Consider the following 22179-nt stretch of genomic DNA (forward strand, 5'->3'; position numbering starts at 1 on the left):
TTAGTGATAATATGAATAATAGTTAATTAATACGTAAACTATAAACTAGGTCAAAGCAACAACGGAAGTTCATAGGCAGAACTCAACCTGGAACAGGCGCAGCAGAGCTGCGTCCCTTGGAAGAGGCGCAGCAAACGCCGTGTCTGTTCCTGAGGTGAATTCTGGCTGAAAAGCCGGAATTGCATGTCGTTAATGCTTGTAGGTGAATTTAATGTTCGATTATGGATATTTGACTCGGATAGAAGTGGTTTAATGGGTTATTTACATGCAAATTGGTCATAAAAACAATAAAACATGAATTATAGCTAATTAGAACAAATTAATTAATAGATTAATTATGGGATTAATGATACAAACTAAACAAACTAATCAAATTAATTAGGTTATTAATGACAAACTACGGATGGTGATGACAAATACCAGATGAAAATATATCAACGATGAATTCCAGAGACTCAATATTGATGAATCGAACCTATAAAAAACCCGAATTGATTTTAATGACGAAAAGCCGCAAATATGAATTATAAGGGATTTAAGTCGGGAATTAAAAGATCAATTATTAATAATGATTCACATGTTAAAATTATTATATTAAAAATATCGCGTTAATGAAACACGAACAAACAAAGACAAAACAAAAGCAAACAGAAGAACAAAAGACGAAAGAAGAAGAAAGAAAGCAGGAACCACGGCAGCCTCAGGAAAAGGCGTAACAGATGCTGCGTCCCTTCGAAGAGGCGCAGCAGTTGCTGCATTCCTTCTCGACATCTGTCTCCCGTTAATCCGTAAAAAGGGTTTGAATAAAGGTTTTATAAATCGGTTTTGAATATATTTTCGACGTAGACCTTACAATAAGGATTACAAAAATAAAAACAATAATAAAAGATGGGATTTACACCCTCAGACTTACATGTTTGACGAAACGAGATTAACTAAGTTAACGTTTAGTGATGCTCGACTCGAATGTATGACGAAAGTGCCCTCTAAGAGGAAATTAAACAAGATTGATTGAGTTGATTGATGTGGAGTTGGTCAAATTGGTCGGTCATGCAAAACGAGGCTGGTACTCGGAAGGATCCGAGCTTACGTGGTTCGAAAGTTCAAGCACTTAGGCGCCAAAAAGCAAGAGCGTGGTCTTAGAATGCAAAGGGAGAAGAGAAGGGCGGACACTCGCGTGTGAAATATGAGGAACGAAGGTCCCTATTTATACTAATCACGGAATTAGGGTTTAGGAAAGGAGAGAAAGATCCGGAAATAACCGACTTAGGTTGAACGCGGAAACTTGGACAAAAAGAAAGCCTGGAGAAAAGGCGCAGCAGGTGCTGCGTTCTTTGGAAGAGGCGCAGCACTTGCTGCGTCCTTTCCTCAGCGGTTTCCTCCTGCGCAAGAAAGCGCGTTTGACAACCTGTCGTATTTTAGGCATAACTTTCTTTACAAGACTCGGAATAAGGTAATTTTGGTGGCGTTGGAAAGCTAAGAGAAAGATATAGAACTTTCTGTGAAATAGGCCTAACCCAAAAAAGTCGTTATCACCTCGTAAAACGGGCCTAAAGGTCGGGTTATCATTTTAGCTAAATTAAATACACATTTTGTAATGTAAACTTTAAGTTTAGCCCAAAGACGTGACATGAGACTCAAAATGAGATATACCCATAATATTTTACGACATCCTAACCTTAGGTAGACAAGCACATTGCTTTTGACTCGGGTTTTGACAGTTTTAAGAAATGAAGACGGTTTTTGACCCGAACTCCAAATATACTCTAATTACTGTCAAAACGACCGTAATGACACCTAGATGACAACCATGAGGTAGATACAAGTATTTGAGCTATCACTTGACAATAAACTTACGAAATGTCATAAATCGTTCCGTGTACCAAACATGCGGCCCAATCATCACCGGGTGGCTTGCGGGAGGTGCAGAAATGAGGGGTCTATAGAGCCCCCACTTTGACTGAGGCTTGGACAAGGCGAAAGTCAAAGTATTGCCATCAGGTCAATCGAAGATTACAACCTGACGACTATGGCGATGCGAGGTGGCTCAAGGGGTCTAAGCCAAAGACCTGTCGTCGGAAACATTTTAGAGTCTGTCGACTATCGGGGAGGGTCCTTTAAAGTCCATTAGACTACGTAAGGAAGTTCGCCAGCCATAAGAAGAAACCATATCTGAGACTTCTTTCTCGAGATGTTTCCGGAGGTGCATTGGAGCTAAGGTTAAGCGTAGGAGCTAAGGTTAAGACCTAAAAGATATATAAGGATTGTGCTAGGGTGTGTGACCCTAAAGGAAAACATCGACGGGAAGGAGACAAATATAAGTTCAACTTAAGGGGTAACCAAGGTTTGGGTGTAGGAACTCTAAGAAAAGGTGATCCTAAAGGATTATGATCCTAAAGGGAAAAGGTGATCCTAAAGGAATAGGATCCTAAAGGGAAAAGGTGATCCTAAAGGAATATGATCCTAAGGAGAAAAGTGTATGAACTCTAGGGAGTTTGGGAACCTAAAGAGCTAGGTGTATGAACCTGGGTATACGAACCTAAAAGGACGGCTGGTATGAGAACTTAAAGGCTTGTGAACCTAAGAGGATTTGGGATCCTAGGGTTAAGTTTAGGTACTGGGTTACTATTTCTTGTTTTAAATGCGTGCGTTTTGATACCCGTCGTGAGGTGTCAAAAATAAGATTTATAATTTCCAACTACAACTATAGCTAGCGGCAGTCGGGTCGAACCACAGAGAGGCAGATGTAAATTCTAGTTGTCTAATTTTAGTCTAAGGTAACGATAAGGTGTGGGGTTTGATTTGAATTGGTCTACAGCTAAGAGTGAATAAAGACAATAAACTTAAAAAGACGGATTAAACAGATAAAGGAAGGGGTACTAGGATGGTCGGTTCATTACAAATTTTCAAGGCAAAGATACTAAACAGTCTAAATAGAGCACAAGTGAAGCGGGAAACAAGAGGTCCTCTCGGTCCACTCTTAACAAATAGCATCTTTCGATCTCGCTATAGGTCCCTAATATCACTAATACTGACTCTCGTCCTGAAGAGTGACTAACGGTCTAAACTATACCTATCTTTCGATCTCAAAGACAGCTTAGTCATCTTAATTGGTGATCAAATAACTTCCCCTATCTTTCGATCTAATGGGTCAGTCATAAAATAAGCATCTAACTGGTCGCATGCATTCGATTCGTTAAATACATCATTAAAATCAATTAAAACGAAAGGTAACCTCACGTGGTCAGTCGATCGACCACGAATGGCAGTCGATCGACTGACACGCGAATCAGGCCGTGTTCAATCTATTGCCACCTATGCTATAATTCGCCTACATCCTAGCACAAATAATCTAGCTACTCATGCTAAGGGTAAAAACAATAATAACGATGATAAAACTAACTACTGAATTCATGCTTGAAGCGATAAAGTAAACAATTAACATAAACAATGAATTGGTTGCGGGAATCTAGCTAGCAATTCCATACTAATGATGAAGTAAAACAATAAACTGAAATTAGGACAGATGAATACAAATTTGCAGAGGAAAGATTAGGAATAACAACCAAAGATCCAATGCTTAACAATAATCCAAACCCTAATTCCAAAACTAAATATTATTGTATGAAAACTTGAGTCTAAATCGAGATCCCCAAACTGAATGTTTATGTTACGTTATATAGCAAACATCCGTAACTTTTATTTCCAAAACCTAAAACATAGTGGGCTTATGCTTCCTCAGTCTTTTAATTCTCGTCTGGAATAGCAGATTGGTCGATCGACTGCTAGGACTGGTCGATCGACTGGTCTTCGGTAAACAGTAGCTTCTGGAACCCGATGATTGGTCGATCGACTGATGGCAGCGGTCGATCGACTGCTCGAGCTGCTATTGACTTCTATAAACTTGTGGACTTGTCTTTTGGGCCTTGAATTGCGCACCAAGCTCGTTCCTCGGGTGAATACTTCACGTCATATGCAATGCAGGATACTCGGGGACGGATTTAGCTTGATTTCCGCTGGATTCTTCACATTTCTGAAACAATGTACAAAAATATGGAAGTAGACGGAAATAGGGAGAAATGTAGCATAAACTACATGAATGAGCTCTGAAATGCGTGTAAAATGGTATGTAAAACATCATATAAAAGACACGCATCAAACTTCCCCAAACCAAACCCTTGCTTGTCCTCAAGCAAGAACTAGACTCGATCTAATGACCTAATGGAACGAGTTCAATCTCAGAGCGAATTGCAACATGTGAAGCCTAAACCAATTTAATGCTTTAACCAACAATCAATTAGCAATGCGAATCATGCAAATGAGTTATGGAGTCGTTAAAAACATGCTGAACCGTCAACTGTAGAAACTTATCAAATTGGACTCTCACGGGTCGCTCAAATCACTCAATAAGTACAGGTGAATATATGTAAGATAGAAAGAAGTAATTGTAATGACGCTCACCTAACTACGACCTATAAGAACATGCCTGCAATATAACATGAAAGCAGTCTCTACAACCGTACATACGCATTCCAACCAACAAGAGACCATGACACATGCCGAGGTGTATATGTGGATATGTGAGGTATGGGTAAGAAGAGGCAAAACATTTATGGTAAAGTGGAGGTACAGGTGATCAAGCTAGTACCAAAACGGAACCAAATGGCAACATCCAACTTCTTGCTCATAATCAAACGAAACGGTGCTATAGCAAGCACAAATCTCACAATCTCCAGGTTTGAAGGTAATCAACTAACTCCCCGTAAAATATGAATAATACATGGGAGCAAAAATCGCCAAAAGATAAAGATTGAATTATGCGAATTTGATTCTTTCTCTTTCTCGAACCTCGGTCGATCGACCTATAAGGGCAGTCGATCGACTGCTTAAACAGTACAGAACTCTTTTTTTTCTTTTTCGAATCATTTTTTTCATCTCCTTTTTTTTTTCTATTTCTTTCTTTCTTTCTTTTCATCTTCCCAATATTATCTCGAACAGAGCATATGCCACCAAAAATGAGTAACAACCCCAAGAACACAGACTACTAGCTTGACCAAGGCGGGATAAGTGTAGGATGTAGTAAATGGGACAAAAAAAGGTATTTTTGGCCGTGTGGAGTTCATGGGCAAAATGAATTAGGGGAAACCTCTACCACATGTGTCAACTAACCACAGACCGAATGCGTACAGGTATTAAGAAGATCAAGTTCACATTTATGCACATTTATGTGACATGCCTCATAAGGAGTACTACTCACATACCTAAATAAACTGGTCATGAATGACACCAGTTATAGGCTCTAAATCTCAGAATATATAAGTAGTTTGCCAATTTTCAAAGTGAAGTCTCAAGTTCAGCAAATAATTAACGAAAACTCGTAGAAATGCATATACGACTCTACTAATAACATGTTAATCAAGCAAGGCTTAGGCAAAAACAGGTGCAAATGCTATATCATCCTTGAAATACTACCGTTCCGACTCGACCTATATCCTAAAATAAACGTGCATTTTGTGGAAATTTTTGAAATTTTTCAATTTTTTTGGAATTTTTGTATATATATGAGAAATGAAATAAACAATGCAAAACAAAATGTAAACGTGAATGCAAGCAAATGATATGCGACGTAAAACCCTTCCCCAAACCAAATCGCACAATATCCCCATTGTGCAAAATCATATAATGAAAGAAGAGAAACGGGAATTTGCGAGAAAATGAAGTAAATAAGACATGAAGTGAAAATCGGGAACTCACAAGACTTTAAGCGCAGCAAAAAGGAAACCTCCCCAAACCAGCGTGAGCTAGGAGGTTTCAGTAGCCAGCAGTGCTACTAAAAGGTACCTGAAAAGACAAACAAAATCCACGCATAAAATCGAGAAGACAATTTGAAGCGGTAAAATTGTGCACGAATGAGAAAATTAGAAGAAATAAATAATTGGACGGAAAATAAAGTGGTGTATAAAACTCCCTTAAGTCCGCATATCGACCAAACACAGCAGGGGAAAGGTCGTGAACAGTCAAGATAGCGTCCTTGGTCGATCGACTAAGGACAAAGCGATTGATCGACCAATGTGTCGAACAGAGCTCCTGGAAGGTGTAACTCGATCGATCGACCAATGTGGCGATCGATCGATCAAAAATCTACTTGTACTCCTTATTTCTTCGTATTTGCTCAATAACTTGAGCTAATGAGGTCTAAAAACCTGCAAGTGCACAATAATACGCGCCCAAAATTGCGCAAAACCCAAAACAAAGTCTCAAACGTATAAAATCCTAAGCAAGCAAAATAAAATGCGAAGTTTTCGCGCACACAAAAGCAATAAAAATTGTCTTAACAAAAGCAAATAAAATGAAGTTTATAGAGAGCTCGATCAACTAATAGTTGATCAAGAAAGACCACGGTATGGCCCACTTCGTCGGCTTCTGGCTACTAGAGGTAGCCTCAATGGTGCTTATCTCGAGCAAACGCACCCTTCTTAGCTTCTATGTCCGTATTGCTCAACGGATCAACCTTCTCATCATCTCCCCGTCAGGATCTCTTCGGGCTTGTCGAATCCAAATCGACTTTCTTTCTGGCTTTGATCGCTCGTCATCAACTACCTGATCGATTTCATAGCTCGTGCAACCAAGACCTCCTCTTTGAATGATCGGCTTTTTTACACTGAACAACTTGCAAGACTTCCTTCCCCAAGCCGCTCCCGCAACATCTAAAACAACAGATTCTTCCTCCTTTTCGCTCCCAATCTGGGGCGGAGGGGTTAACACGTATAGTAATAGAGAGAGGCAATTCAGGAAGCACAAAGTACGATTTCTTTTCAGAAACCGTATTACAAGTCACAGGCCACATGGGGTCCTTTTTCTTAGCAGGTTTGGCAAAAACAATGGAATGCTTTCCCACTTTGAAAGTCAAGGTTCCTAGACCGACATCTATGACTGCACCAAAGAAGTGTGCGAAATGGCCTACCCAAAATAATGGGTATATGAGCATCCTCGGGCATGTCAAGTACGACAAAGTCAACGGGAAAAAGAACTTCCCTATTTGGACAGGATGTCCTCTAAGACCCCTATTGGGTGGACCGCAGACGGTCACCATCCAAATCATGTCATGTCATCGCAAACCTAGTCAATTTGAGCTTCCTAGCTAGACTCAAAGGCATGACGCTTATACTAGCTCCTAGGTCACATAATGCCTTCTTAATAGAGAAGGTACCTATATTGCAAGGAACAGAAAAGCTACCCGGGTCCTCTAGCATATGGGGTGCGGTGTGAGACAAGTAAGAGCATGACTCTTTAGTTAAAGCGACAGTGTGAACATGTTCAAGCGACTTTTTCTTTGACAGGAGTTGTTTCATGAATTTAGTCTAGGCAGGCACCTGATTGACCAACTCAAGGAAAGGTACTTGCACATTCAAGCTACGAATAACTTTTTCAAATTTACTGAAAGATACCCGTTCCTTTGTTGGCACTAGTCTCTCCGAATATGGGGCTGTAAGGAGTACCTTAGCCCTCTCCTCTAGGTTGCGCATGCCGCATCCGTGGACTTAGGCCGGAAGTCCACCGCTTTCTCCTTGTTAAAGCTCGAATCCTCCTCACACCGTCTCAAATGTGAGCCATTAACCGTCATCGGATCGAACTTCGAATTGGGCCGGACCCATCGACTCGGTCCGCCCTAACACTTTCTGAGTCGTCGTGCCCCGAAACAAATAGTCCCTCAAGTTATCGGGCATCGGAGGACGAACAATCTCGCTATCAGCAGTAATCTTGGTCGATCGACCACTACCCTCAGTCGATCGACCAAGGTGCACAATTCCAGAAGCTGTTGTAACCCGCATATCAGTCGATCGACCGGGTATATTAGTCAATCGACTGATATACCTGGTAGACGCCTTTTTCTTTGAATTATTCGTTTCAGCTTTCTTTTGACTCGGATCTGCCTCATTCTTTTCAACAGCTTCCTCGACCATGGCAGGCCCCTCCAGGGTGGACCCACTCCTTAATGTGATGCCGTTTAAGGTCTCCTTTTGGTCGGTTTGAGTCGGTAAGTGTCCCGGGGCTCGAGAGGTACTCTTACTAGCCAATTGAGCAATTTGGCTCTCAAGTAACTTCATCCCGACCTCTCTTGCTTGGGACTCCTTCATCAACAAGTTCTTGAACTCAGCAAAATCAGAACTATGGGATTGTTGTTGCTGCTGCGGCACATAAGGAGGTTTCTGATATTGTTGTTGCTTTTGATGAGGGGGCACATATGGTTGCTTTGCGCAAGGAGGTGGAGTTGGATTTAGGACATTCTGGCTACTCCACCTCAGGTTGGGATGAACATTAGGCTCATAGTAGGTGTTTGTCTGCCTATAATGTTGGAAGGCAGCACAAGACTCAAAGGTGAAGGAACTGTTGATTCATATACATACTAACATATTCATATATGTCTAATTTAATTTGTCATAAAATTAAATATGGATTTTATGCATGCAAACTAATAAACAAAATAAGGAAGAAAAATAATTTTCTCACCATAAATTTGGATTTATGGGCACAAGTGAGTTCACCTACTCACTTGTTCTTGAGCTCTCCAAATGGAAGAACAAGGACTCAAATGTAGAATCCCTCCCAAAAGCATATACCCAAGGAATACATCTTAATAACCAATATTATTTAGATCTAGCAATAATATTAGTTTTGCATTAAAATATGACACAAAAATAATTTTTGTTCTCTTGAAAATTTCGGTCAAGAGATAGTAATCTTTGTGAGTTTATTTCTCTAGATTTCATAATATTTAGAGAGCATGTGTATTTTTCTTACTCTAGGAAAAATCTTAGTGAAAAGAATGAATAATAATAATGAATAGAAAAGGAGAAGCTCTTCTCTCTTTCTATTAGGGTGGCCGAAAAGAGAAGCATTGGGTAGTATGCCCAATGCCTTTTGTTTGTGCTCTTCACAAGAGACTAGGCATGCAAGCCTACTATCAAGTGTTATGATTGTGTTTCTATTTAAAAATAAACAACACAATATAAACCATGTACACACACCCACATTTTCGGTTTTGGCATAAAATGGAGAATCCATTTTATTTTGTCATTTGTCAAATTTGTCACATGTAACATGTTACATGACATGTCACAATGTAATGTATTTTTATCATATTAAAAATCAACGTATTATTAAAAATACGTCACATACAAAAATCGACTTAGTAATATCATAATTACTTGTACCAAAAATGTTTCCGAATTATAAACTACAACATTCTGCATTTATAATAATTTTATTCATTCCGTTTCAATTGTTTCTGTAAACAATAATTTCATCCAAGTAATAAAATAATTCGATTACTTAGACCGTGTCTTATTTAATCATATTTACAATAAGATACGTAAATTATACTCACAAAATCATCCGTCAAGTTTAAGCAATTTAATTAACTCGTATCGGTATACGATTAATTAAATAATCAATTAAGAGTATTTCCCTATAGGTATGACCTAAGGGGATCAACTGATCACCACCGTCGCACGACAGTAATGTCAAACTCTAGTCAGCCAATCATTACCGATATGTGTGGACCAGTTGACTGTAAAATATTACATCCCACATGTATTTTTAAAATGAGATTTAATAATGATATTTAAATCATGTGATCGCACTATTGTTGAGGACACATTTCCCAACAATCTCCCACTTGTCCTCGACAAGTGTGCGTCACCAATTCTCTTGTCCTATTACTATCTCCCACTCAATGCAAGGTGTCTTTCAGGTCGTACTTGCAAGTGATCATATCGAGAGTGGTTTCCTCGATCTGGAGAATAACTGATTGACCGGATTTATCCACTCTGGATACTTTCCGAGCGTGGCCACGCATTTCCAGTTCATTACTCCTCGAGTGGCCCTGAGATATTGTTTTAACCCTGACAAGGGGATGGACAATTCCTATCGCACTCATTCCCTTCGACTAGCCACAGCCATCATAACCCAAAATATGCCCATTTGACCCCATTTACGAAGGTCGTAGTAACACAAATCAAAGTTAATCTGAAACTGAGCCATCTTAGGTGAATAGTCTTTAGTCAAAAGAATCGACTCATTTGAATACTATAGCAGCTCTCGCCACGACCAGGCTATATAAATTTGCCATAACTCTATAAGCGGTCATAAGGCCCGACAAGGTGTTCCTAACAATCTGCCTATGTGATCGACTAGTCATCTCACATGACTCTATGGCACTTGAACTTGCCATCAATCGCATCACAATCTAGTCACTTCGAGACGTCACCTCATACAAGTGACTATGGGCAAATACAATGTTAATCCGTGTTCACTTTAACGGGGTTCAATTGTCACTACAACCCGTTTGGATGTAACAAAGTATAAAAGGAGTTTTTAAAGAAAAACTCGAACGACAAATGCGATTATCACATATGAATAGTCAATGCCTGATTACTATTTCATATTTTATAATCTAATTTGATCTTGTATGTAGTTGTTCATTTCAATTCAATTGAAATGACATGACTCATCATGTTTAGCCTTTGAGAAGGCTTTGGTTAGTAGGTTTTATCAATTTCTTGTACCTTACTCAACCTTACTACATACTGGTTTTCCTTTGTAATGTATACATTTGCATCACAAAACTTTCTGAGTACGTGTCGAGATCCAATCAAGACATATGCCCTCTTAGCCTAAGAATAGCTCCCACTGTTTTCACAGTGTGCGGGACTCTTCCTTCTTGCACATCCCATGATTGCAAGTGTACTCAATTTCCGTTATAAATATCTCTCATTGTTCTTTATTGCCTAGAACGATTCTAGAAAATCTACTTCTTAATTAATATTGCCACAATGGTATCTTAACCACCCTAATGTGTTTTGATTATGGTTTTGTCGGAAACCATGCGCAATCTCAATTGTCAATTGTCACTTGTGTAACACCCTTACACAAAATTGCATCATAAACACTTTGCATTATAGCCTTAATGCTTCTGCAAGCACTTAAGGACAATCTTTATGGCGTACTTGGCAAAGATCACTTAAATTCGATTTTGAAAACAGTTCATCATACTCAAAGCATATGAAGTGTTATACATCATTTCTTTTTAATTGATTCGGCAGCGGAAGCAAATTAAATCAATCAAATATGTTCAATTTAATTGAACTAGTCATGAATCTTATCAACATAAGACTTCTTACTGACGCTAATATCATGTGGATTTATCTTCATAAATCCGGATATTCAAGATGTATTATAATACTCCAAAAGTCTTAAATCATTCTCAATGATCAATATGTCATCCACATATCGGACTAATTAAAAATTCCGTAACTCCCACTAATCTCCATGTATAAACATAACTTCTCGACTTATCGAGGAATGTTTTATCGCATGATCAAAATGTTGATTCCAACTCATTGATGTCCTACTTAAGACCCTCTCTTAAGTTCCACATTATCTTAGGATTGCAAGAATCTACAAAACTCATGACATGTATTGAATACATTCCTTCTTTTAAAGAAGCGGGTTTTAGATTCACTTGCTACGTATTTCATAATCTCATAATGAAACACAATCCTTAAGAAGATCCAAATAGACTTAAGCATTTCAATTAGTGCAAAACCCTTTGCAACCAATCTTGCTTTGAAATATCTTTTTATTAGTGCAAAACCCTTTGTCACTAATCAAGCCTTTTATTTCGGATTCTCATGACTCTAAGCCTTGTATTGAGTTGTGACTTAAACACTCTTATGTAAGTCATTCGTTCATTACTTTCTAGGAGTAATTAACTTGAATTAAACAATTTCTTTTGTAAGTTATAAGCTCTTTACTTTCTTAAAAGTAGCATGAATTCATCATTTTTAACAAGTGACGAATTTAACCTCCTAGGTTTTGAAGAAACAACGTCTTACACAAAACGTCTCGTGTAGCCAAGAAAGACTAGTTTCTTGCTACATAACATTCTTTGTGGCTCTCTTTGTGGCTCTTGAATAATTTCTCCCACTCTGTCTTCTAAAATAAACTTGTATTTTAGAAAGACAGTTTCACGAGCCGCAAAAACCCGTCGTACTCGTGATAATTGAAAAGGGAAAACGAGCATTTGTTTCTTGTGAAAACTTACAAGCATGGTACCCTTACCATTTCATATCTCATATGATTCGATTTACTGGAAAAATAATCTAGACAAAAATGATAAAATCCCCAAAAGGATCAAGTAACTCAAAGTAACTTGATTGAAGTCCAAACCATATCGAATAGCGTTTGATTTCTTATCCAACCACACATTAATCCATAATGCGTGCTAAGAGAGATTAACTTGTGATTCTATATCACATTTTCTTTGGCTTATATCAAAGTCTTCACTTTGATAATCCCATCACGACTAAATCACGTTTCCTTGAACTCTTTGAACTTCTTCAAGGATTTCTCTATTTACCTTATTAAGTGAACACATTAGGGTCAACTTAAATCGTAGGTAAAGAAAATGATTAACCTATTTTGGATCAATGATTTACAACCTCGATCTCCTTTTCAACCAAAAGGCACGAGATATCTTGCTTTGAATACAAGATACGCATATACCATTAACAATCTAATGGTTTCAAGAGTACTCGATAACTCTTTGCGTTCATCATTCCAAAATTTAAGGTTTAATCTTGGGTTACCAATTTGAGTCTTACATCATCTTCATGATATATCATTCTAGTTTGGTTTAGAATATAATCACCTTGATGATGGGCTAGCCATACATCAAATCATGGTGTAAAGGGTCACAAAGGTGAAAACCTCTTTTGTATCTTAACAAGTTTATATTCTTATTTAGAGTTTATGCACTTAATAGTCACAATTAAGTACCACTTTAAATCCAAAAACTAGATTGAGTACACAACTACTCCATCTCTCGACTTCATTGTTGCTAGTCGTCATATTCTAATCATCCTATGTATCAAACATAATGATGAAAACCACCACCGGTTTCTAATATTGACGAAGTAATACTAGCAAAAATTATGTTTAAATAAACATTTTTAAAGAAGAAGGTCCCATTAGATGTCTCACAACTAACTTGTTGATTCTTCAATAATTTGGGGTAGTTTCCTTTCTCGTGTGCAACATTTAAGACAATGGAAACTATATCGGTCGGGATTGATATGTTTAGCATCGTCATTCTCAACAACTTTACCTTTAACATTACCTTGTATCAATTCCTTTTACTTCTTGAACCTCGTCCTCATCTTAACAGTTTAAGAGAATGCTCCCACTTATTTCAATGAGTCTTTGCTTTGAGAAGCAAAATTGAATTCACGAAGATCACTCTTCATTTGTTCGTTTTAGTCTTAAAACTTTCATTGAAGTGGTTGCGTTATTTTGGTCAATTACGAATTCTGAAAATCTAATCACCAAAACAATTTATCGCTTCAAGGTACTTAATACAATTAAGTATATGAATAACAATCCATTGCAAGTAGATGTGTTAGTCAAAAATCAAAAACCTGTTTGATAATGAATAACTTTAATCTATACTCTTTACAAGAGATTCTTAGCAATGGTTCATTTGAGGTTTTTAGAAGCAATTTCAAATTTGTCTTTAGTTACGATGTTTTAATGGAGATTTGTATCAAAATCGAAATGATATCGTATATGAATTGTGGTAAAGAAATAGAACAATATAAAAACGGAATAGTGGAAAACTTAACATTTATCGTTTTATTAATACTTGTAAACAAGTATAGCATTTACATAGTGACCTCTACCCAACTATGATAAATGATTCCAAGATCCAAATTCATATTAACTTGGGCACGGTGGGGCCGATACATCCCTTATCAATATAACTCGGTGGATTAACTCTTTAATCGATTCTACTTTTAGAACTCTTGGTCGACAAAATTACATTAATATTTATCTTTAGCCCAAAACACATCGACAAGGGCACGGTGGGGCCGATACATCCCTTATCAAATACTTTTGTTGAGTTCAATCCAAATTTCGAATAAATGTGTCCATGATCCAAACCCACATTAACTTGGGCACGGTGGGGCCGATACATCCCTCATCAACATGAATTCGGTGGATTAACATTCATCACCCACTTCCCCTACGTAACAAGGTTTGTACCACGGTGTGGCCGAGTGCACTCCCTCACGAAATAGGTTTTCATGGTTTCTACTATTTGGTAAGGCTATGTCTCAATTGATTGTTTTAGCGAGAGGTCATGTCAATTTATTATCTATCACGTTTTAAGTGAACTAAAGCGGTGAACTATGATAATTCTAATTGACATGGTCGATAAACTCGATAAAAAGACAATGCATGTTTAGTTATGGCGATTTAGCGATGCATGTGACATAAAATAAAATGCAAGCATAAAGATAAATAAATCCTAGTATGACCTTTCCTAAAATAGAAAAACTATTAATCTATTACATATTCGGAAACCAACTCCATTGGTCCCTTGAACTTCGGTTGTGACACGCATCTCGAGGTAACACCGTCATTATGTATCGCCATTCTTGAAGTAATCCGTCTTTTGGAACTCCGGAATGAATAAAATTACATAATAAATTACATAATTTCCTATTATACATTTGTAACTAAAATAAAATAAATCTATTAAATTACAAAACGGTGATACGAGATCACAATAAAAATTACAACCGAATCGATATTCCCATACATTTCGGGAAATACCAATTAAAATCTAAGGCCATACTAAGTAAAATTACATAATTCAAAAATTACATAAATTAAAATTATGACAATCATAAAGAAAATGCAGCATTATAATATGTATGAACATGCTCAAATTTTATGCTAAATCGCCTTTAAATAGCCAATATCATATATTACTCGGTTTTTACGGATTTGCGTGATTTCAACGTTTTATAATCACAAAAATTACATAAACTCATATTTATGCATAAGTTAATTACCCTAACCTCTTAGGACTCAAAATATAGTCTTCACTAATAATTTGACCATAATTAACCCATATCTTATAAAATTGTTCATAAATGGACCAAAAATTACAAAATAAGCTATTAAACTTCAAATAATTCACAAAATTTCAAATAAATTCAAAATTTGAAATTTAAACTCATGAACATTCTGGAAAAATTCCATGACACTCATAATGTTCAAAATCTTAGGTTAAAAATTTCGAAATTTTTCCGGAAAAACAATGTTGCGGTTTATCGATTTTAATAAAATAATCATAAAAACATGGAAAAATTATTTTCATTAAATTTTCAATTTTAGATCTGAAAAATATAATAAAATGCAACATAAGACGTTTTTCCTAAGTCATAGATTATGTTTTATTAATTTTCCACTAATAATGTCACTATTTATGCTATTTTTCTTCAAAAATTCATAAATCATGCAAAAAGACTTCTTTATAGCCAATTATTTTACACACATCTTGTAAAATTGCATGTGACAACATATTAATTTTCTATGACCAGATTCAAAATTTAACTCATATTAACCTATTTTTCACTTAAACCCGAATTTAATAATGAAAAATTCATTTTTCGAGCATAACAACTCCAAAAATTATGAAAATTTGCAGGTTATCTCAAAATAATATATGTGACAACATATCAAAAAAACAACTTAAAATTCGAAGTATAGCTAATTTTTGACCAAAAATGACATTTTTACTCATAAAATCACATTTAAATGCCATTATTGTAAAATATGAACAATAAAAATCCGAAAAAATAACCAAAATATCCTAAAACATTTTAGGACCAGAAATATTAACATGCATGTAATAAATTCGTGATATATCATAATAACACAAATTTTACAAGTTTTATTTGTTATTCTTATAACTCGGAAAAACTTTTAACCAATTTGCATGCAAACAACCGTGGCTCATGATACCGATTGAAGGAAATGTAGATTCATATACATACTAACATATTCATATATGTCTAATTTAATTTGTCATAAAATTAAATATGGATTTTATGCATGCAAACTAATAAACAAAATAAGGAAGAAAAATAATTTTCTCACCATAAATTTGGATTTATGGGCACAAGTGAGTTCACCTACTCACTTGTTCTTGAGCTCTCCAAATGGAAGAACAAGGACTCAAATGTAGAATCCCTCCCAAAAGCATATACCCAAGGAATACATCTTAATAACCAATATTATTTAGATCTAGCAATAATATTAGTTTTGCATTAAAATATGACACAAAAATAATTTTTGTTCTCTTGAAAATTTCGGTCAAGAGATAGTAATCTTTGTGAGTTTATTTCTCTAGATTTCATAATATTTAGAGAGCATGTGTATTTTTCTTACTCTAGGAAAAATCTTAGTGAAAAGAATGAATAATAATAATGAATAGAAAAGGAGAAGCTCTTCTCTCTTTCTATTAGGGTGGCCGAAAAGAGAAGCATTGGGTAGTATGCCCAATGCCTTTTGTTTGTGCTCTTCACAAGAGACTAGGCATGCAAGCCTACTATCAAGTGTTATGATTGTGTTTCTATTGAAAAATAAACAACACAATATAAACCATGTACACACACCCACATTTTCGGTTTTGGCATAAAATGGAGAATCCATTTTATTTTGTCATTTGTCAAATTTGTCACATGTAACATGTTACATGACATGTCACAATGTAATGTATTTTTATCATATTAAAAATCAACGTATTATTAAAAATACGTCACATACAAAAATCGACTTAGTAATATCATAATTACTTGTACCAAAAATGTTTCCGAATTATAAACTACAACATTCTGTATTTATAATAATTTTATTCATTCCGTTTCAATTGTTTCTGTAAACAATAATTTCATCCAAGTAATAAAATAATTCGATTACTTAGACCGTGTCTTATTTAATCATATTTACAATAAGATACGTAAATTATACTCACAAAATCATCCGTCAATTTTAAGCAATTTAATTAACTCGTATCGGTATACGATTAATTAAATAATCAATTAAGAGTATTTCCCTATAGGTATGACCTAAGGGGATCAACTGATCACCACCGTCGCACGACAGTAATGTCAAACTCTAGTCAGCCAATCATTACCGATATGTGTGGACCAGTTGACTGTAAAATATTACATCCCACATGTATTCTTAAAATGAGATTTAATAATGATATTTAAATCATGTGATCGCACTATTGTTGAGGACACATTTCCCAACAAAAGGGACTAGGACAATTCTTCGAAACGTGTCCCTCAGCTCCACACCTTTCACAGACAAAAGGACCATCTGACACAGCATTTACTTGGTACATCCCACCTTTAGAAGCTCCTCCCAATTCATATTTGTCAAATCTCGCAGTGAGAGCTTCAAGTGCGAAGAACAGAGGAAGATTCAGACTCTCCGCTGGTTCCCTCTGGAATTCCCATACTCAGCCTTGTGGGTAGCTAGATCGTCAATGATCTTCCACCCCTTGGTTGCTCCCAAATTTTTAGCAAATCGGCCATTGGCTGCAGCATCCAAAATAGCCCTCTGATCGTCATACAGCCCATTATAGAAATGATTGCACAAGCTCCATTTTTCGAAACCATGGTGCGGTATGGTTCGCACCAGCTTCTTAAATCGGACCCATGCCTCGTGGAAGTTCTCATCCGGCCCTTGTTTGAAACTTGTGATTTGGGCTCTAATAGCGATCGTCTTTGAAGCAGAAAAGTACTTCTTGTAGAATGCCAATGCCAAGGAATTCCAGTCGGTGATCCCATGAACGGCTCGGTCCAGATCTCTATACCACTCCCTTGCAAAGATCACGAAGGGAGAAGATAAACATGGTCTCCTTGATCTGGTCTTGGGTCACGCCGGCTGGTGGGGGTATGGAACAGTAGTCAATAAAGGTCTCCATATGCTTAGCTGCATCTTCATTTGCAGCTCCCCCGAACTGGTTTCTCTCAACCATATTGATGTATGAAGGCTTTGGTTCGAACTTCCTGGCATCTCCTGGTAATTCGAACCCCTTATATAAATTTTCAGCTGTCGGCTCAGAATGACTAGCTATACTCGCTTCCTCGGCCATGACTGGAATTTCTGGAGAAGTGACTGTCTCGGCTGAAGAGGTGGAAACGGGTGAAGACTGTGGGTCTTCCTCGAACAGATCGTTCTCGTGATAACTTGACAGAGTACTCTGCTCTTCCTCTGTCGGTAATACCCTTTGTGATCGTCTCAACTCGCGCAAAGATTTCTCTATCTCAAGATCAAATGGTACTAGTTCACCACCCTGTGACCTGCGCATAAGAAGAAACTACAAAAAGAATATAAGAAAAGTTTAAGGAACAGAAGTCCCTTAAACTAAGAAAGACTAAAAATAAAACAACTAAAATTAGAACTATTGCCTCCCCGGCAACGGCGCCAAAATTTGATACCCGTCGTGAGGTGTCAAAAATAAGATTTATAATTTCCAACTACAACTATAGCTAGCGGCAGTCGGGTCGTACCACAGAGAGGCAGATGTAAATTCTAGTTGTCTAATTTTAGTCTAAGGTAACGATAAGGTGTGGGGTTTGATTTGAATTGGTCTACAGCTAAGAGTGAATAAAGACAATAAACTTAAAAAGACGGATTAAACAGATAAAGGAAGGGGTACTAGGATGGTCGGTTCATTACGGCTTGACAAAGATACTAAACAGGTCTAAACCGAACACAAGTGAGGCGGGAAACAAGAGGTCCTCTCGGTCCACTCTTAATAAATAGCATCTTTCGATCTCGCTATAGGTCCCAAATATCACTAATACTGACTCTCGTCCTGAAGAGTGACTAACGGTCTAAACTATACCTATCTTTTGATCTCAGCACAGTTTAGTCATCTTAATTGGTGATCAAATAACTTCCCCTATCTTTCGATCTAATGGGTCAGTCATAAAATAAGCATCTAACTGGTCGCATGCATTCGATTCGTTAAATACATCATTAAAATCAATTAAAACAAAAAGTAACCTCACGAGGTCAGTCGATCGACCACGAATGGTAGTCGATCGACTGACACGCGAATCAGGCCGTGTTCAATCTATTGCCGCCTATGATATAATTCGCCTACATCCTAGCCCAAATAATCTAGCTACTCATGCTAAGGGTAAAAACAATAATAACAATGATAAAACTAACTACTGAATTCATGCTTGAAGCGATAAAGTAAACAATTAACATAAACAATGAATTGGTTGCGGGAATCTAGCTAGCTAAATATGAATACTGAATTCATGCTTGAAGCGATATAGATGAATACCGAATTTGCAGAGGAAAGATTAGGAATAAGAACCAAAGATCCAATGCTTAACAATAATCCAAACCCTAATTCCAAAACTAAATATTATTGTATGAAAACTTGAGTCTAAATCGAGATCCCCAAACTGAATGTTTATGTTACGTTATATAGCAAACATCCGTAACTTTTATTTCCAAAACCTAAAACATAGTGGGCTTATGCTTCCTCAGTCTTTTAATTCTCGTCTGGAATAGCAGATTGGTCGATCGACTGCTAGGACTGGTCGATCGACTGGTCTTCGGTAAACAGTAGCTTCTGGAACCCGATGATTGGTCGATCGACTGATGGCAGCGATCGATCGACTGCTCGAGCTGCTATTGACTTCTATAAACTCGTGGACTTGTCTTTTGGGCCTTGAATTGCCACCAAGCTCGTTCCTCGGGTGAATACTTCACGTCATATGCAATGCAGGATACTCGGGGACGGATTTAGCTCGATTTCCGCTAGATTCTTCACATTTCTGCAACAATGTACAAAAATATGGAAGTAGACGAAAATAGGGAGAAATGTAGCATAAACTACATGAATGAGCTCTGAAATGCGTGTAAAATGGGATGTAAAACATCATATAAACGACACGCATCACGTTTAAGCATTCTGAGGTATGAGAACTCCAAAAGGATATATGAGTAAATGAACCTAAGGATGTTGGTGTGGGAGCTTAAAAGTTTATGAACCTAAAAGAATCCATTTTGGGATATAAGAAACTAGGGGGTAAGAATCCTAACTTTGGGTTTACGAACCTAAGGAAGGAGGCACTGGTTTGGGAACTTCTGGAGAGCGACACCTATGCCGAACTCTATGAGGAAACAATAATATCGAGGGTAGCAGAACGTCGGTAGAATCTACTGCTGGGGAATCTTCTTGGGTCGGTCTTCGAACAAACTTCGGCAAAACTTGAGATTGATGATGAACTCCACGTGTTGAGAGGGACGATTGGCTGTCTGGAACTCTCGTTGGGGGAACATAATCGAGGTTGATATCCGCCTCTTAAGAGGAACAATTGGCTGTCTGGAACTCTCGCTGGGGGAACATAATTGAGGTGTGTCGAAACACCTGTCAGAGAGTATTCGCTCGTTGTTGAAAGCGAAGTCTTGATAAAGTACTGCTTCCGATACTTACCTGCATGGTTAGTAGCCACACAAGAATGCAATCTAATAGAAAAACAAATGTAACACATACGCATGTAAGCAATTATCACATGGACCTCGAATGAGGAAACACATAGGTTTTTCAAAAGTTGTTTCTTTTATAGAAGTTATTTAGAACTTGCTCAAAGAAATTCGTCGTTTGTAATATGTTATGCATATTCAAATGGGCTTTAGACACGTGACTGACGCGGACACAGACCTACTAGGACGCAAAATTTAGACTTAGCTTTGACTGACGCGGCACCAACTTAGATTTTACGCGACATAGGAATGACCTTGACAGAATTTGCTTAAGCATGCGCAACCCCAGCCAAGTACGGGTGACCACATGTATCATTCCTAAGGTAGAAGAATTGCAAGAATAATGGGAACATAAAGGGAGGGCAAGAGCCATAGATCAGTTGTCTATTTGAACTTCTTTTGCTGCCGCTTACTGTAAAAAAGACCCCTCTTGAGGTATGATAACTTAGAGAATCGATCTACGACCTCTGTCCTTGTCCAGGCCAAGCACTATCTTGACTTGAAAGAGACTCGAAGAGTAAATGGGCAAAGGATGGGTGACGTCTTGGAAAAGAAGCCCCCAGGATGAGAAGATGACTCTGGATTTTGGTAAAAAGAAATTGGGCGACAAGAAGGACCCCCAGTATAGAGGCGTTGGTTGTAGAAGGGATGTTAATCGAGGTTGGAAGGTTGAAAATTAGGATGGTTGATAATTGAGATTGAAAGCTAAAAGTGGGAAAAGTTGATAATTGAGGTTGAAAGTTGGGATGGTTGTGTCCTTGAGGACTGCCTACGTATTCACGTGAAGTGAAATCAAACCAGATCGTAGTTCTAAGGTTTGGTTATATTTGTTTGGGTGTTGTGGTTGTATCCTTCTTGAGTAAGAAAGGACTGCCTACGTATCCACCTGAGGAGGTGAAATCAAACCATGCTCGTAGTTCAGGTGTGTGCCTAAGCTATGTTGTCAGGGCCTTAAAGTGCATGGGTCAAGAGAGTATATTCCTTTGGTGACTTGAAGAATCGATTTGAGATAACTCCCTCTGATCATAGACCAAAGAGGTATAATTAATTTTGTAAAAATTTCTTTGTCGTGTGAGCACACTTAGTGGACCCTAAGGATGATATGGGTATGTTCCGTTCTGGGTAGAAAAGTATTGAAGACTCCGTGTCTGGGTCAAGGTGAAACTGGATTGGATACTTGGAATATGGAGCTCGGTAATAAGAGGCTTTGATGAACAAATCTCTGGAGCTTGATTTTGTGATGTTAAGGCTTGATGGGATGATGGCTTGTAATGTGGCTTGGAAATGGAGTCTTTTGGCTTGATGTAGCCTGAACACATAAAGGTAGGTTAATTGATGTGGGTTCAAGTTTCCATGTCTTGGCCCTAAAGGATGGGTATATTTGACAAGCTTGAGAGGATTCTCAAAATTCCTAACTATCTCCCCATAATGGTCTTGAGAAGGACTTAGGGTATGTGATGTGCTAAGTGAGGGTGCTAGCTGACCATCTTCATCGATGTCTTGATTCAGACTCAGATTTTTGGTCTAGAATATATATCGGATTTTGCTCAGATTCTTGATTCAGGTTTTTGAAGATAACTTTGACTTTGGATATCGACGTTGACTTGCTTGATTGAGCCTTCTTCTTTTGACTCATTTGTCTTGGATTTTTGGCATAACCGCACCCTTGGATATTGATCTTGGTCATTTCTCTTGATTGAGCCTTTGTCTATGATCATGGTTTATATCGTCTTGGATTTTCTTGCT

This window comes from Silene latifolia, chromosome 6, assembly GCF_048544455.1.
Source record: "Silene latifolia isolate original U9 population chromosome 6, ASM4854445v1, whole genome shotgun sequence".
NCBI classification, from domain to species: Eukaryota; Viridiplantae; Streptophyta; class Magnoliopsida; order Caryophyllales; family Caryophyllaceae; genus Silene; species Silene latifolia.